A 13,579-nucleotide genomic window follows, 5' to 3' on the forward strand; every position below is an offset into this window, starting at 1 on the left:
AAATCACCAGGGGGATATGGAATGCGGTTTGTGTGTGTCATCAGTCAAATTAATCTGTGCTGCATATTCTATGCATCTGCCCCTGTGTAGACCCCCATGGAGCACCCTGCCAAGGGAGGAGTTCAAAACAAGGGATTGGCCTGCAGATCGGCAGTAATAGAATAGATCCACAGACCTCAACTCTTAATATCCGATTGGTACAATTCCTGGACACTTTTAAGGACCTTGTTAAAGAGAACAATGTTGCTCAGCCTGAGGATAAGGCTGCTAGCTAAATTAGGCTCTCAAAGGGACTATAGATGGAATTGTCAGATTGCTAGGGAGCTAAGTTCCAACTAGCCCTATCCCGTTTTACCGTTTTAGGGGCTGCTAGTTATGATCTCAAGGGCTGTAGCATCCTTGAATAAATCCACTCGAAATTAAATGAATATGTAAGATTCTTTATTTCAGCCCCCTGCATACAGGCACAGCACATCCAGCGCAAACAACCTCCTCAGCAACACAATACGTTCCACAATTCTAGATTGTAAATAAGATTATAAAGCAATGAAATACAACCTACCTTAAAGCAACATACTACAAGGGCCCATAGAAATAACGGGTTGCTATGGAATATGAGCACCATCTCCAGGGATAGGCGTCTTACTGTTTTTGGGGCACTTATTAAAATATTACTGGCAGATGCATCAACGTAGCCTTTTGTAAGTAGGTAGGTACTCGCAATTTGCTCATGCAATTTCAAGGGTGCAAGGGTGTCAAAATGACACCCTGATGCACCCCTGAAATTGATCTCTGCACATATGTTGCACACACACATGCCCTAAGGGCATGTGTGTGCACAACATGAAACTTTGAAAAATGCACAAAAGTGCTTTTTTTAAAGTTTTAGCAAATTACCATGAACTTCAACTTCATGGTAATTTGCTACTCCTATTAGCGAATTCGCTATTTTTTTGACATTCATGCATTGTATTTAAGGAATCTCAATTTGGGATTCCTTAAATGCAATCGCAATTTAAGGAATCTCAATTTAGAGATTCCTTAAATAGCGATTTTTGCAATTGGGATGATGCATCCTAAATGCAAAAATACCTGTCGCAAAGGGGCAGATTCTGAGAATCTGCCCATTTGCGACCGCTATTTACTTTGATGCATATGCTTGTTAATTCTTAGAGGCAACCTGGTCTTTTATGGGCTTATATACCAGGGATTATGGCTAATTGGGTCCTGCAGGGAAAGGGACCACTGCATTAAAGAGCAGGGGCTGTCTGAATGGGTTGTGGCAATTTATTAGCGAGGAAGTTACCCACCAAACCTAAGGCGGGTTGCCGGGGAAGTAGTAGTTTCACCCCAGGAAGTCTTCCCCAGGAAGGATCGCCGAAATACACAACAGCTTTGACGCACAGACCACGCACCCGACCACCGAACCAACGCCCGCCACCACCACCCTCTGCAACTGGACCCCAATCAGCACCGAAGACACCACCCGCACGATGAACTCCATCCACTCCGGATCACCAACCGACCCATGCCCACACCACGTCTTCAACAAAGCCGACGCCATCATCGCACCCCATCTCCGAGACATCATCAACTCCTCCTTCCACACCGCCACCTTCCCGAAGAGCTGGAAACACGCCGAGCTGACCACCCTCCTGAAGAAACCAACGGCGGACCCCAACGACCTCAAGAACTACCGTCCCATCTCGCTCCTTCCTTTTCCGGCCAAAGTCATCGAGAAGACCGTCAACAAACAGCTTGCCGCCTTCCTCGAGACGAACGGATCCCTCGACCCCTCGCAGTCCGGGTTTCGGGCCAACCACAGCACCGAGACCGCCCTAATCGCAGCCACCGACGACATCAGAACCCTGATCGACAACGGGGAAACAGCAGCCCTCATCCTCCTGGACCTCTCTGCAGGGTTCGACACTGTCTGCCACCGCACCCTAGTGAAGCGCCTCAGCAACATCGGAATCCGAGAGAAAGCGCTGGAGTGGATCATCTCGTTCCTCGCCGGAAGAACCCAGAGAGTCCGCCTCCCTCCGTTCAGATCCGAGGTCACCGAAGTCATCTGCGGCGTACCACAAGGATCTTCACTCAGTCCAACCCTCTTCAACGTCTACATGAGCCCCCTCGCAGCCATCGCACGCCAACACAACCTCAACATCATCTCCTACGCCGACGACACCCAGCTGATCCTCTCCCTCACCAACGACCCCACCACCGCCAGAGCCAATCTACACGAAGGGATGAAAGACGTCGCCGACTGGATGAGGATCAGCCACCTTAAACTGAACTCAGACAAGATGGAAGTCCTCATCCTGGGATCATCACCCTCCGCCTGGGACGACTCCTGGTGGCCCCCGGCCCTGGGCACCGCCCCCAAACCAACGGACCACGCACGCAACCTGGGCTTCATCCTGGACTCCTCCCTGTCAATGACCAGACAAGTCAACGCCGTCTCATCTTCATGCTTCAACACCCTGCGCATTCTCCGCAAGATCTTCAGATGGATCCCCACTGAAACCAGGAAGACCGTCACCCAGGCACTCGTCACCAGCCGACTGGACTACGGGAACACCCTCTACGCCGGAACCACAGCCAAACTTCAAAAAAGACTCCAACGTATCCAGAACGCCTCTGCACGACTCATCCTGCACATCCCCCGACACAGCCACATCACCGGACACCTGAGAGACCTGCACTGGCTCCCCGTCAGCAAGAGAATCACGTTCAGACTCCTCACCCACGCACACAAGGCTCTCCACGACCTGGGACCCAAGTACCTCAACGACCGCCTGACCTTCTACACGCCCGCCCGCCAGCTACGATCGACCAGCCACGCACTCGCCACCGTACCACGCATCCGCAGAGCCACCGCCGGAGGAAGATCCTCCTCCTACCTTGCAGCCAAGACTTGAAACTCCCTCCCCACCCACCTTCGGCGAACCCAAGACCATCTCTCCTTCAGGAAGCAGCTCAAGACCTGGCTGTTCGAGCAGTAACATACCCCCCTCCCCCAGCGCCTTGAGACCCTCCCGGGTGAGTAGCGCGCTTTATAAATGCTGTGATTGATTGGAAGCCTCTAATTGCACTTTACTCACCGTATAACCACCTCTGCACTTTATGCGCTCGTTTGATCAGCCAGTCAATGTATGACAACACTTGTGATTTGCACCAGGCACTTTGGGCCATATGTATGAAACTTTGGTTTTGCGATTCTCAAATAGTGATTTTTTGCGAATCGCTACTTGAGAATCGCAAAACGCTATAACGCTATGTATGAAGGATTTGCAAATAATTTTGCAAATCCTACACATTCCTTAATTTCGAATTGCGAATTGCAAATTGTGATTCGCAATTAGAGAATACCACCTAATTCATTCCGATGGGCCTAGAGGCCCATCGGAATGAATGGGAAGACATTCTCAATTTGTGATTCTCAATTAGAGAATCGCAAATTGAGAATGCAATTTCAAGGGTGCCAGGGTGTCAAAAGGACACCCTGTTGCATCCCTGAAATGTGCATGTGTGCACATGTGGCACACATACATGCCCTAAGGGTATGCATGTGCGTCACATGACACTTTGAAAAATGCAAAAAAGTGCATTTTTCTGAGAAATCGCAAATTACCACCAACTTCAAGTTGGTGGCAATTTGCGAGTCCTTAAGGCCAAATTGCACTTTTTCTGTGCTTCCTACATTGCATTTAAGGAATAGCAATTTGCTATTCCTTAAATGCTATTGCAAAATAAGGTATTGCAAATTTTGCGATTCCTTATTTTGCGAGGCTGTTTTTCTTTCATACATACCACTGAGCCAAATTGCGATTGCAAATGCCGAAATTCTGCTAATATCGGCGTTTGTGATCGCAATTTGGAATGATACATATGGCCCTTAATGCGTTTTAATCCCTGATGGGCAGATTTCAGCTGTTTAAAAAATAAAAGCCCTGTTAAGCATCTTGACATTATTATGGGCTCACTTGGCTGCTAGTTTAGTGAAGATATTTCTAACATAGAATCGACTTGGCATATTATATGACGACTGGCATTCTGGGGTAGCCTCTAGTTAGCCTAGTGCAGGGAGGCGTTTTAGTCTTTATAAGTGGTAGGTGCCTGGGTCCACAACAATGGGACCATTGCGGATAAGGAAGCTGTTTTTTATCAAATGCTATTAATATTGCATGTTTATAATTGATGTGATTGGCTGCATGTTTATGTATACTATTTAAAGTTAATGGTTTTAATTGACTAATAAACTAATTTCTGACTGACTTACTGACCATCTAAAGTGCTCTGTCAACACTCAGAAAATAGTTTTCAGCTATAACAAAGTATCTGAAAGTGACCAAAAAAAATGACCAAACCTTTAAAGTTTAACATTAAATATTTTATATAAGTTGGTCTAACTACAACTTGTAATGTGTCCCGGTGTAGGATAGGAAGTCCCTCGTAACATACTCCTGGTTTCATCATTTCCAAGAGACCGAATACCTTTTCCTGCTCATGCTTTTGGTGACAGCTGATAATAGGTATGGGGTTCAGACCTTTTTACCATACCCCTTTGATGAGCCTGCCGGGTAGCGTGGAAAGGTCCTAGCTGTGACCCCTGGCCACCCTCCCTGCTCAGTCCAATGTAGCTGAGGTTGTTATGTGTCTTGGCTGTAGCTAAAATGGTGGAGAGGGGAGGTATGTGTGTTCACCCCCTTAGTTTGAACTAGATCCAGCAGGCCAGCCTGTATCCTGCGAAGTGTTACAATTGTGGCCGGGACTGAGTTAAGAGGGGTTTTTTGTGCCCACCCACTTTTCCTGTTTCCAGCTTAAGGAGATGGGCCGCAGCCCCAGAAGCAACCACGGATTGGCTGAGGTCCGCCTGGATTCATTCTGTGTCTCTGATGAGTGTTCCAGAAAGTTGGCCATCACCACTGAATCTTAAACTCTGATGATTATTGTATATTGGCAGGGTCACTGGGCACAAAGGGTTCAGCCGCATCTTCTACATGCATGAAAACGTGTCACACTCCCCACACAATCCACCATCTGCTATATAATTTGCAGCGTTCAACAAGAAAGAACTGTTTCTTGCTCAAACGGATCAAAAGTTCTTAAAACTGCACATGTTGACTCGGTTCCTTTCAGATGTTGGTTGCTGTAGTCAGACAATTAAAAGGAGAATATTTTGCACAGTTACTGTGAGCATCTCCAATTGATTGACTGAGGGAATTGCTTTGACTGCTGGAGGAAACAAAAAGTGCTTACATGTAATTCAAACAGAGTGGACAGAACGATTCTTTATTTACAAGAAAAGTGTTTATTTCATTGTTCACACACATTTATGTTTAGATCACAGACTCCTTCCTCAAAGACGAGGTTACTTCTGTAGGGCTCTCAAATTTATAAGAATAAACACATATCATCTGTCTTTATGGGTTGCTGCCTAAAAGTGGTAATTTAACTAACAGATATTAGTTATACAATACTGTTCTGCACTACCGGTTTCTATCGAAAGGAGTGCCAGCAATGACACTAGCTTGTGTACCCAGGGTAAACCTAAAAGTAAAGCCATATTTTGGAGCATGACTCAGAGGCTTAGAATAGGCATGCACACATTTTAGTACATGAAGCTGTACATGTGGGTTGATATCATCAAGATTACTGAATTGTACATGTGCTTCAATCAAAATCTATTTCACTCTGAGATGGAGGAAGGATATTGTTTATGAAATGGAATTCCCGTGCGTCCATCCAAGACACAGTAGTCAGTTGTTAGGGGATGGAAAACATTTTCAATAGATAAACTGAATGTGAATAGTTGACGTTCTTAAGAAAGATATATAGCACATGGTCACTTCTTGTATCGATGTGCATAAAAATGGCACAGTAACCATCCGACTGTGTCACAGCACCTGCTGAGTATTTTGCATGTAATCACCAACGATGGAGCATAATTTGCATCATAATTTGACCGTCCTTTCTAAGTAATATGCCATGTATTGTTCCATAATTGTTTTGTTGTTGCCATGTAACTTAGTCTTTGCCACATAATTCCAGTGGTCTTGGATACTGGTTACCATATGTCTATACTGTGTACCTATTAAAATGCACGTGGATTTGGTTGGTTCTCTTTAGATTTTCAGGTGTAGCTTTATGTCTGAGTGCCATCTTTGTGATGGAAGCCGAGCCATGATACCAGGAAAACAGTTCACCTTTGATTTAATGGAGCGTCACTCATTTGCACCATTCATTTGTATGCACTACGGTTGTGTTTGAAAACATAGACTCCAGAAAACTAGAATAACAAATATTAAATAACAATGTTGTTGAATGCATTGAATGTATGCAATTATATTAAATCTTGCGTTACATTTTTTTAAATTTCTTTATTAACCAGCTCCTACATGTCGTTTTTAGGTCTTGTCCGAGACAGAGCATGCACTGTTGATGCAAGACATTTTGTTTGCTGACAGGGAGGATTAGAGGTACCATTGCTTACTATTGGTTGACTTCATTGTCACTCATATTTGCTTTACTTCCATTATTTGGCGTCTTCAAAATTCACTCTCACCTGTTGTGTTTGTGTTACCCCTGGAGCATGGCCAAGTACTTATATCCTTCCACTGCTCCCTTTTCAAGAGCTACTTTTTTTCTTTTTTGTTTAGTAAACTCAAATAGAGTGCAAGTCTTTTCTAGCAATCTTCCTTGTGTACTTGTTCATGTTGTTTCAGGTTACCAACCCCTGCCCTTCTTGTTGCTATGCCCTCTCTGTTTTTCCCCCACCGCTCTCCATGTTGTTGCTTGCCCCCTCCCTTTTTCAGTGTTGCTGCTGCCCCTTCTCCTATCCGTGTTGTTGGTGACCATATCAGAGTTTTTTTTTATTTCAGCCGTGCTGTACAGCAGCTACCCCCAGCCCACTCCGCCTACCACTTACTGTCTCTTATTTTTCAATCCCTAGGCCCCTGATTCTCATTGATCCCTTCATTCTGCTTCCCTCAACATGCTTGCCTCTGTTAGCACCAGGAAAGCTCCCACCCTCAAATATCCAGGTTCCTTCTACTAACTTATTTTTCTTCACAGGGTCCCCCCCACCTTTTATTTTCATAGTCACTTTCTTTCAGCGTATTCATATATGCATTGTTAAGCACAACTTTTATTTAACTTGTATGTACCCACATCCTTTTCAGGATATTCTAGGCTCTCTTTTGCCGCATTGATTTGTTAACAATTTTTTATTCACCATTTTATTCTAAACTGTTTGGACAACAACACAGAGGAAATACTCCATATTGGTGGGGATAGTATCTAGTAAAAATGTCGAAGCCTGCTCTTGCTACAAACTCAGGGGCGGAGAATCTGCCCAAACTCACATCATCAACTATGAAAGTCAACTGCTCAGGACTGCCATAATGACCGGCTGGCCACTACAAGTGGACGCTCTGAGCCAGGAGTGTTGTTGCCACTGCCCAGTTTTCCTATAATCATTCCACCTTGTGAAGAACTATGTTAGGCCTATCTCTTTATGTTCAACATGGAAGATACTATTTTAGTATTCCTGAGATGCCCTATCTTTGGGGAAAAGGCTTTTGTGTGGTTTGCCTGACCGTGCCTCATCTCTGCCCTGCCCTCTGTGAAAATGGCACCCACCTCCTGGCAATTCATGCCACTGGCCCTCACCTGAGCCAGGATTCCAACCTACAAACACTGGGATTAGAACAGGGCTCACTAGGGCCTATCACATTGAGTATTAATATCAAGGGGTTGCAACCTGGTCCATGTGTTTCTGCCACTACTATGCACTGCACCACCTCAGGAACAAGCTAAAACTGGGCTGCAAGCATTGGAACTTTACTAAGGTAGGTGGACACAAAACTCACACAAGCTGCTAGCACAGGAGAGTAAGTCCATGTTGAATACACTTCTTGCTGCACGCGAAGAGGCACATGGCGTTTGATGCTCCAGGTCATGCATGAGACAGAGGCATTTGAAATAAACAATTTTTCTAATCTTCGTTTGAACCCCAACTGAATGCATTCCCGTTCTTCTAAGAAAACATAGAATCAAATGGGCAATCAAGGGATTGCAGGTAATAAAGAGTTATCTTTAGTTCCAACCTTGAACCATCATCACCCTGACCACTTGCCCTGGCTTCTCACTTTGCGCCAAAGCCCCATAGGGACATTCTTGAAGCTTATATCCTGAGGTCCAGAAATAATGTATGCTGGTCAAGAGGTCATAGACCAGATATGACTGCATAACTGATAACTGGTCAGAAAATGGTCAGCAAGAGCGACTAAGTAACTGATGATCGGTCTAGTATTGATTAATGTGAAATGGTTCCCTTGATTTCGACTTTTAGAGTGCTATGGTACTTGAGTGGTTTTGTTTTCTCAGGGAGGCTGTGGGTGTGGAACAGGGTGAAATTATAAAATATTCTCTCCGTACAGCTCTCATGCCTCCTTGGCATTACCTATAATGCAAATAGTCATCTAAAGAGTTGGATGTATACTGCCTTTTTTTCTGCTTCTTGTGTTACCCGTCACATTTGTCACCATTTTATCCCTGAATGCAGTCTTCTACACACTGTGAGGTCTATTTACCAAATTCTCATGCAACGCAGAGAAGTATCCAAAAAATGTTCACTTGGATGCCTGAGAAGGAGACAGCAGGCGAGCGTGACATCTACAGAGATATGAAACTCTCTTTCCCTCGCCCTAGCGCTGGTGCCCAATCAGGCTGCCAAGCACCACACGCACACCTGTACACCAAAGTGCAAGGGTGTCTGTGTGAGTCTGGCATCAGTTTTGTACTGGAAGGGTTCCCTTCCAGTCCAAAATACTATGCTTGAACTTACTTTAAAACTTTTCCCATTTTGTATATGTGCCAAACAGTGGTGGACACAAACAAAATCAGAGAAGACAGCCGAAATAAAATCATTTCTCCTTGATAACCCTATTGGAAATGGGTGGTATTTTCTGATGCAAAACTGTGTATCCTTTTTTTCCGCAGATAGGGTTGTGGTTGTATGGAAATTCCCATTCACCACCCATGGAATTGCTTTCAAGTGAATTTCCAGAGCAAAATAAGATTTGCACTGGAAAGTAAACTGGAAAAAAAGATTTTGTTTGATTTGCATCAATTTTGTGAGCAAACAGCCTAACATCGTAGTAAATATACCCCTCAGTTTATTACTCCCTTTTATTTTCTAACTGCCTCTCTCTCAAATGAATAGAAAAGCGAACCCATCCAGTGTGCAAGCATAACAAATACAATTATCACAGCATTAGGAGCTAATAAAGCCATTATAGGAGGTCGTTGTTTCTGTGATTAACATTTACAATGTTCTAATCAATTAAATATAGTTATAATGCAAGTTATAAATCACCCAGAATGCACTCCTTCTATTCCTTTCACCAATGCCACTCTAATCGCCTCGCTCCAACTCCTCATCACTCGTTCCCCATATCTTATCCACCCTCCCTCCTCTTACTGAGCGTGGCTCTCTCTCTCTGTCTTAATATAAAATTCGCTATCACACCTGATACGCACCCAGCAGCTCATCAGAATGTTTACTTATTCTGCATTCGATTTCTCATTTGAGTCCGGATGTTTACTCCTGATTGTTATATTTTCTATTCCATGTGGGAGAAGCTGTTATTTCCCCTCTACTAATTGGTCGGATTTCTTGTGTTTGCTTTATCCCTTGGACGGCTGCCAGTCGACCAATCAAATCGTTCCATTAAGTGTCTGCTGGAGGTGGTTGAGTCTGAACAGGAGCGGGTACATCCATACAAGCAAAGTAGATTGTTGCTTAGTGCCCCAAGGTTAGCAGGACTCTGAATTCTAATTCAAAAACATAGAATTTAGAACAAATGTAAATACAATAGTACTCGGGAAAGTTGATTGAACGGTTTGCCCGTCATGATCTAGAACTTCCCCCCGAGTCTAAAGGAAAAGCTCGCCACAGTTTCATCGTTTTCTGGCATCAGAGAGGGAAGGCTTGGTAGTTTGTGGTAGGGGCTGGTGTAAGAATTGGATTAGCCTGTGTTAAAATTGGGGGATCATCTTGCCATTCTAGCACCTGGATAGCGGTTACACCCTGCCTTCCACACCGTACATTGGCACCCCTGGAGGTCTTTCTACACGCCGCAGCATGCCTCAGCCAAACCCGTAACTAATACCACCACATCACCCCATCTTAAGGGGATTGCATTGCCTCCCATTAACAACCCACATCATCTTCAAAACCAGCTGCATCATTTACAAATCCATGATGACCAGCACCCCAGCTTATCTTGCAAACAAGCTCACCATCTCTGGTGGTTCTCTCCACACCCACAGCTATGACATCATCAGTGGTAGGCCTGGCCCTTTTGACAGATTTATAGTTGGCTCCAGGATTCTGGGCACTTTACCACTGTTGACCAGTGCCAAAGTGCATATGCTCTCTGTATGAATTGTGACAATGATTCGTTATCCATGATTGGCATATTTGATTAACCGGTAGGTCCCTATGAGAGTGCACAGTGTGTGCCAGGGCTTGTAAATCAAATGCTACTAGTGGGCTTGCAGCACTGGTTGTGCCACCCACATGAGTAGCCCTGTAAATGTATCTCAGACATGCCACTGAAGTGTCAGTGTGTGCAGTTGTGAAATCCCATGTTGTCCTGGCAAGGGCACCCACTTGCCAGGCCCAAACCTTCCCTTTCATTACATCTAAGGCACCTCAAGATACCGTCATGGGCAGTATGCAGCATCTGTGAAAGGTAGGACATGTACTGGTGTGTGTGACATGTCCAAATAATGAAATAGTATGTATTTCATTATTCACAGTTAAAAGGTGATCTTTCCCATAGTCTTATGTTTGGGGTTGCACTGTACCATGTTTACATGTGTAACTTTCCGCAGGGACAAGATAGTAAAATTATGTTTGGACTCTGAACTCAGAATTTACTAATGGACCTTTTGGTAAATGTGTTTTTTAAATCGTGTGTTGGAAAACGCCACTTTTAGAAAGTGTAAATTTTCTTACTTCACCATTCTGTGTGCCTCTCGCAGTGTGTGTATTCAGCGTCTGGTGTGTGGATGACATTAGCTGAGATGTGCATTCACTCTAGACATTCACTGAGGGGGGTTGAGGTGTGCCCTCCTTGCCTGGGTGACTCATTGCAGGGCTGAATAGACCTGGTCTGTATTTAGAGTGGTGGGAGGAGTGTTGCTTGCACCTGAATTGGCTGTCTCCCTTTTGCACAATGCTGTCTCGCCTCCTGTGATCTTACTGTACCAGTGAGGGCAGAATTGGTTTGGACTGGGTTCAGAGACTCGTGCCACAAAGAGAACAAAGACATTTTGGGGTATAAGTATTAGATCTAAAACCCCAGGACTTTGGATCACTTCAAGGAACAAGAGGACCCTGCCAAGAAGAAGAGCAGGACTGTGTGAGGAGCACTGCCTTTTCTGAGTGATGAGTGGGTTGGCCTGCAGTTTCTGCTTCTGTCTATAAGTCGAGGAAAAGAACTGACTCTTTTTGACCTGCTATGGTATCCTACTCGTGAAGAATCTCCAAGGGCTTGTGTGTGCTTACCTGTGGTTCTGGAAGACTCAGGGGCATCAGAGTCTTCCTTGTGCAATTGGGATTTCCTTGTGTTACTGGGAGTTCTTTGTGCTTTCACTTTATTTTGGAATTCTGGTTCTTTTACTTGGATTGTTTCAAGTTCTGGTGCTTTTACCTTGAATTGGCAGAGCTGCTTCTGCCGAGCTACCCAGTAAACATACCCTTAGTGTCTCTGCTAACTGTCACCTGTTGTGAGGAACCGGCGTGAGGAGCCAGGAATTGCCAAGTACAGGCAGATGGTCTTGTCCAGGTGAACCTGTACCTGTGGTTTCTGAGGAAGCACGTGTGGAGCGATGCACTGGGCAAATAGAAATCCTGGGTGCTTATGAAAACTGCCTCGTGTGTACCAAGGAGTTTGTGCTCCTCTCCACAGCACCAGGGCTGCATTTTTATTTTTAACTGCCTCCCAGGGCTAGGGGAGGACGGAAGAACAACAAGGCGTGACTGCTCAGCAGAAGTCTGCACGACGGGAGCCCAATTAAATGCCATCAGCATCGCCTTGCAACCTGCTCTGGTTAAGGCCTTCCGCAGTGCCTGGCAAAGCCCATGGAGTTTCCTCGGCATCGAGGGGGGGAAGCCTCACCACCACTGTATGCAACGGGACCTAGCAAGGAGGAGAAGAGGCCCCTGTGCAAGGCAAAGCAGGAATGCTCCCTGTATACAGGAGCTCTGCCTCGACTCGCCCGAACCGCACAGGACCGCCTGGTTGCGCTCGGCTGAAAGGAGCAGGCACCTCATGTCTCCTGCTTCGGAGACAATAAGGTGGGCGCCAAGCAGGGCAAGTGTGGTCCACCTAGGAGCGTTGCGCTTCCTGGCCCTTTTCGGTCGCATTTCCTGATTCAGCGAGGAACGGGTGGCGGCTCAAATACTCCAATCAATGCTTAGGCATAAAAAAAGCTGGAATGTGACTTTGGCAGCTGCACCGAACTTTGGCAGGCAACTGCCCTTTGTTTCTCTGCATGCGGGAGACCAAGCAAGATCTCCCCACTAATCGCTACAGTAGGTGCCCCCGCCCCTTGTTCTTGCCCATACCTGAGGGCACAGCTATGGAATTATAGGGACGGGGGGAAACTCGATGGAGCCCCCGATTCCCAGTGGCCACTACAACCGGACGTATGGTACCGCTGCACCCTATATGTCTAAGGAGAGATACAGCAATCAAGGGTTTTACAAATGGTGGCATTTCGTTTCCTACCCTGATGAGGTGCTGTGTGTGCTCAAGCCCAGATATTTTTATGATGTGGGCCAGTTAGAGGTATTTTGCTTTATTACCCTAAATGTGATGCCATTTGGAACAGGTTCCTACTGCCGGAACTACCTGTCATATATCATGGTAATGTTTTCCTGAATGGTTCATTTATGACACGGGCACTCTATGAGTAGTTACCTTGTTGGCTCTCACTGTGATGTTGGGCACAACGTTTTCAGTGGATATTTTCCAATATGTGCCACATGCAGGGATGTGCTCCAGTGCAGCTTACAAGTATTTTACTTCAGTGCACTACATACGAAATCATGACAATTGCCTTAGGCAAAGGGATTTATGATCTACGCATTATTGTGCCTACTGGCACAGTAATGTATGTGATTGTGGTCTATTGTATTTTTATGTACAATAGAAAGGATATTTTCATATAGCCTTATGTGGAGTCTCTCTGTTTGTGGTGTACCTAGTGTGACACTGGTATTTGTGTGTCTGTTGCACAAACAATTTACACATTGCCTCTGTGATAAGCCTGACTGCTCTGCCAAGCTACCGAGGGTGTGAGCAGGGGTTATCTTGGGTGTGTAAGTCCCCTACCCTGACTAGAATGGTGGGTTCTGCCTGGCATAGGTGTACACACTACCCAACCAGAAACCCAATTTCTAACAATCAGACTAAGAAGTGTATACATGAACAAACAAGGCAGCAGTCCTTTGCTGTCTCTGCACAAAGGAACACTGCTTCAATTTAGGCAAAAATTGAAG

Source organism: Lissotriton helveticus, chromosome 7 (assembly GCF_964261635.1).
Source record: "Lissotriton helveticus chromosome 7, aLisHel1.1, whole genome shotgun sequence".
NCBI lineage: Eukaryota > Metazoa > Chordata > Amphibia > Caudata > Salamandridae > Lissotriton > Lissotriton helveticus.